At 31.9% G+C, this 6,000-nt stretch overlaps 1 long non-coding RNA gene across 1 annotated transcript in view; it reads right to left on the reverse strand.

The window, feature by feature from the left end:
- LOC141583901 (uncharacterized) overlaps positions 1–1,490 on the reverse strand; it is a 137,407-nt gene extending 135,917 nt beyond the window's left edge. Inside the window, exon 1 of the long non-coding RNA XR_012516740.1 lies at positions 1,424–1,490. This is a non-coding gene — a long non-coding RNA (uncharacterized LOC141583901). The remainder of the gene's footprint in view (positions 1–1,423) is intronic.
- Positions 1,491–6,000: the final 4,510 nt, after the last annotated feature.

The following is a 6,000-nucleotide window of genomic DNA, read 5'->3' on the forward strand; positions in this document are numbered from 1 at the left end:
AAGAATACTTGAGGAAATATTCCAGCTTAAAGAAAATTGAATAAGAATAAAGTTGAGATGGGGGTCACAAACACTGAGTTTGTCTTGGGAATGGCTAGGAGCTAAGTTTATGTTTGGAAACACGTTGCTTTAACTTTTCTATGCTTTGAGAGTAATAGTAAAGACTATATAACTCGATGAGGATGCAAGTAGGTAAATATAGCTCTGTACTGCCTCGTTTATTTCTTATTGAGACAAATCCAAGTACAATGGTGTTTTAGCCACATTTTGGAGGGAAATATCTACCAAGTCAGAGGCAGACTATTAAACTGAGGCTTGTTATTTTAAATCTCTCAACTACCATGCAGAAACAACTGCTATTGTCACTCAGGCAAGAAGTTTGCCATTTTAAAGGCCTTTGCTTTTAGTTACAACACTAAATATCTAAATCATATAACTAAATAATTCCAAAATTAACCATCTAATTATCAGCCCACATCCTAGATAAACTAATACTGCCTTTTCCATTGGGCACTCATATTATTCCTATTCAAACAGTTACAAAAAGAGTCACAGCACTGATAACAAGTAGCCAATAAACATTGAATAAATGCATACATTAAGAAAATATATACAGTATATTCATAAAATAATTAAATATAATTACTATAACAAAAATAATGGGAGCTAAAGAAATTCAATATCCTGCACAGCCTTCCAATTGTGATGCACATTGGATTCTTTCTTCATCAACCTTCAAGCTACAGGCAAAGCCCCGTTACTACCGTTTCTCATACTAATATAAAGCTCGTATCATCTCTCTCACTTGTCATCTTGGCTTGCACAGTTTCCAGAGTGAGGAAACCAATATGGTCTTTGAAATCAGCAGACTCCCCTCCTTGGAACAGAGACCATCTAGAGGAATTAAATTAAACTTCAACCAAGAAAACTTTAAAATGATTTGTTAAGAAATCTGTGTGTATGTATTTACTTATCATCAAAACCTTAAATGAATATCTGGCATCTCTGAGATATGACACACGAGAGAGAGAGAGCTTACTGTTTACAAAAATACATTAACTTTATACTAAACTCAATATATACTACAGCGTAGTGAGTGAGTAATGAAATGTCACAGCAGATCCAATTTAGATGATATAAAACTTCTTTACTAATTAGTCATAGCAGTATTCTTTCCTACCTCCCCCTGAACATTTTATTCAATTATTCTTCAGAGAGTAGAAGCAAGCTGTGATATGGTGGAAGCCAATATAGAAGAAACAAACCTATTCACACTTTACCATTCCATTAGGTCTTTCAACACAGCTGATGAGGTATTTGGTAATTTCCACTTAACAATGGCAAATAAAATAAGCAGCTGCACCTCAGATCTCACTAGCACCAGTATTCTCAGAACATAGTGACAGAAAAAGCATCATGTTACCTTCAAATTCATTTTTTGTCGGTTAAAATTCATGCCTCTAATCCCCTCACTGGATCGCTGCTTGTTGAAAAGTGGCATCATTTACAATCCTGACAGCAGGGGATTGGGGTGCCAGGAACTGCAAATGCGTTGTCATCTGACTTCAGCAATGGGTTAGAAATCCAAGGAGCAATGCAGCATGTTTTCAACAAGGAAGAGTCCCTTAAAAAGAAAAAAAAAGCAAAACAACAACAGCACAGATCAGAATGGAAGTGAAACTTGTTTTAAAACCTCTGATAAATAGCTTTTCATCTATCCTTTCCTATTTTTCCATTCTCATTTCACCAAATAATACTTTAACTGCTTTCTCCCTCTCCATTACAATACCTATTTTTTGCTAAATCCATCCATCCACAGTAAAAGGCTTCAAATAAAGATTTGTTATTCATTTTTGCCTAAATTTATTACTTTCAGGTGTTTATTTCTATATAGTTTTGTTTACATATGATGATATTCTGACTAAGGATAAATTGTCAAGAGCTTTGAAATCCAAACCTATCTCCTCCAAAATGACACACAGATAAAGTCAACATATTAATTAATATATTCTTTTAAATATAAGTAGAAATATGAATTCTAGACCTTATTTCCTGTATGTATAAGAGTAAGAAAGGAATTCAAATTTCTACCTCTCATCAACTTTCCTCTGAATCATTCTTCTGTGTTTATACTAACTAGATGAGGAGAAAGAATAATTAATTGATTGTTTGGCTTCCTAGACATTGACAGGCGCAGCATTGAGTAGGTATAGACATTGTGGTGCAGCCAATTTACATTCTCTATAGACTCATGTCCTTCCACAGGTTTGGATGGACGGTTATTAGATTCGGGATCTGTCATGAGCAGAAGAAATAGTGCAGGTTTCTCACTACCTAATCAAAGTTTCTTACACTGGAAGTTTTGACTTTCATAAGAAAGTCAAAGTATTTTTATTTGCCATTGTTAAGTGGAAATTACCATTTTTTATGACTTTCATTAGAAATTTCAAAAATAATTTTGAAATTGTATTTTAAGTGTGTAATTCTGTATGGAACAGTGGTAGTGATATGAGTTAGAATTCAGGTATGTCTACACCTATTAGCTAATAAAAAACCATCCCTGACATCTTGGATTAGCTTTTATTCTGACAGACTGACTTTTAAAACACTGATAAAACTAAGTATATAAACTAAGGTATGCAAGGTATTACAAACCCAATTTGGTTTTTAAAATTTGGGATTACCCTTACTACTGAGTTAAAGAAATTTAATCCCTACCAACATAAATGTTTTCTTGCATCCATAGCTGATATGCAAATTCTAATACTGTATAAGCAACAAGGTGTTTGGAGGAGGAGGATGGGAGAACCATTTGCCCTTAGCTATCCATTGAAGTTTCATACTCTAATTATTTCACCTACATTACCATTGGTATCACCTGGGCAGCTCTTTTGTGTCTAACATGTCTCTTAGGTATTTCTTTTCCATACATAAGAGTTACTTTTATTACACATCGGGTCTTAAGAATCTCCAAGACTTTTTGAAGCTCTACCTCCCTGGAATTACTGAGACAGATGTTCCTTTTCTGGAACCTGACCATCTGCCTAAGGGATATACAGAGCCTCTTTCTCAAATCAGTCTCTGATGTCATACATTTCTCCACCTCATCACCTGTTGCAAGCCCAAGGAATTATTTGTTAAGCTAGGATAGAATTGTCTCTCACTTGCAAAATGCCATTTCCTCGATTAATTTATGTCCTAAATCCTTGACTCTCTAAATCCTTAGGGCTATGTAAACCTCTTAGATTCTTTTTCTGAAGGCAATTCATACAGAAAATCTTATTACTTGAATTAAGGGTAGGATGTTATGGGAGAGAAAAAGGGGGAATAACCAAGAGAGAATAATAAGAGTTGATATTTAAAAACACCTGGCTATGCTTTGCCTATGTTATGACCACCTTTAATTCAAGCAGTAGTCACACAGTCACTGAATGACAAAAAAACTAATCACTGGGAGAACGGGAAGTCAGTACAATGTTTTCTTATTTTGAAAAAATGAAACACTTTGCCTACTTGTTTTATTTTCCTAAATTTGTAGCATTATTAGTTGTCAGAGAACTCAAAATATTATTTCTTTGATATTCTCACCTCACTTTTTATTAGAGTGATTTAACTTGGAATTTGTGAATATAAGTTAGATAATTCATGAATTATGAAAATATTAGTTATATCTACATTTTACTAATATTTAACTGAAATCAATATTTTCTTACATTATGAATATCATTAACAGACTACAGTGACATTAATAGATGTGGATTTGTAACCTACATAAATTACAGTTATATTCATATAAGATTACATTGATGTAAAAACCTTAAAATATGTTTTCATTTGTTATTATAAAATTTCAGTACGTTTCAGATCCATGCCTAGATATTGTTTTTATTACATTGGTAAGAAGCACATATATTATTCTGTCTCCCTGAATTTTTAGTTTAAATATCTTGATAACTAAACATCAGTATAACTGATTTCCTTTGTAATTGCATGAAATTTAGTTATTTTCATTTAAAAACATTATTTGAAGAAGAACTATGCAATCTTTCCCAGATAGCCAGAGGACAGCCTGACACACACAGATGTTATGAAGACCACACGTGGCCATAGTGCTGGACGAAGCTAGAAATATTTGTATATCACCCACATCACTAGCAAAGCAAGGTTATGATTGCTCCACTAAAGACTCTGGGAAGTTATTTTTAATTAGTGAATAGATGCTTTTTGACCCTTGGTTTGAAATTTGCTCATTTATAAACATGACTAAGCAAAAGTAACAATAGTGAAATGTCTACTTATATTTATTTTTATCTAAAATAACAATAAATTAAGCTTTATGAATCTTTAATGAATGGAGGTAAGCTAGCACTTTCACTAGATCCACATCTGTCTGATAGTCACTTGTCACTTACAATGTAGGAGTATTTCCCAAGGAAATTTTAGTAATTTTTGAAGGTTAATAATGGTGAATTCATTTTTTCTTTCACTAGCAGAACATTTCCATATACTGTATTTTGTATAAGATTTCCCAAGCATAGCTAAATATTATTTGGAAATAATTAAATGGTAGATTCTATAATAATTTGTAAGGTAATGGGATTGAATTTAAAAATGAGTCACTCATTTTTCTTGGCAAAGAGATAAGGACATGACTAAAATTTACTAACCTTTTCTGTGATGTCAGTAGTTTGCTACCAAGCAGATACATTAAAAAATAATAAAGCTACTTAATATGTCACTTCAACAAAGGTTGCATTTTAATACCAATAGATAAATGTTTATGTATCCAAGGGAAGTTTTCTTATAGAGAGCAATTTAAAAGGAGATGATTGAAATTTTGTTCATATTTATGTGATTTTGTCTCCTATATCTTATAGTTTTAAAATACTGAAACAATATTTGGAAGCTACACAGTTTCTAATGAAAAAATTTAATGGATTTTAACTTTTGATAAAAATATAAAAATGAAACATCTTAGTTTGAAGGAATTGTCCAGTATCAAGGAAAATGGAAATTTACTATCTGTAGTTCGATAAAAATCAATGTAATTGGAATGTGAGATTGAAATTTATAATAGTTTAATAACTGCTATCAATTATGCATTTTTATTTTTATGTATGAATTTTGTAAATGTATCATAGTCATTAAATACAAATATACAAAAATTAACAACATTGCAGAATATTTCTAAATTAATGTATTACAAATCAGTAAACTCAAATTTTCAGAAATTATGAGGTAATCAATCACCATCTCTCAACATAAATATAAATACTCACTTTAGTGGAACCAAATTTTTTGTACCATTAAAACATAATGATTTTATATCACATATTTAACCCCTTTAACTTTTTATGTTTAATATGTTTAGGTATACACATATTAGTTTGGTGGTGTGTATATATACACATAGCAAACTAATATGTGTATACATAAATTAATATATGTATACAAAAACATATTAAACATATATATGACATGTTGAATTAAACATACATGTATAACATATTGAATGTATGTTAAGTTATTGAAGTTGTGAGTGTATATATCTATGTTAATACATTCAATAAGTTAACATATATTGCGATTTAAAATTTAAAATCTTTTCATGAATGCAATGTGTAATCCATGAAGCTGGCACATCACTGGAATAAACATGTAAGAATTTCCACAAATAAATAATATTTAATACTCTGTGACAGAATATTTTTAAACATTCATTTGCTACTATATTGACTGATTTCCTTTACACATCCTAAGTGATCATTTGGAAACCATTTCCTCCTGAAGGTCACATAAAAATGGCTTTTATGGCCTGGCATGGGGGCTCATGCCAGTAATCCCAGGACTTTGGGAGGCTGTGGTGGGAGGATTACTCGAGGTTAGGAGTTCAAGAGCAGCCTGGTCAACATGGCGAAACCCTGTCTCTACTAAAATAACAAAACTAAGATGGGCATGGTGGCGGGCACTTGTAATCCCAGCTACTTGGGAGGCTGAGGC

This window comes from Saimiri boliviensis, chromosome 3, assembly GCF_048565385.1.
Source record: "Saimiri boliviensis isolate mSaiBol1 chromosome 3, mSaiBol1.pri, whole genome shotgun sequence".
Classification (NCBI taxonomy): Eukaryota; Metazoa; Chordata; class Mammalia; order Primates; family Cebidae; genus Saimiri; species Saimiri boliviensis.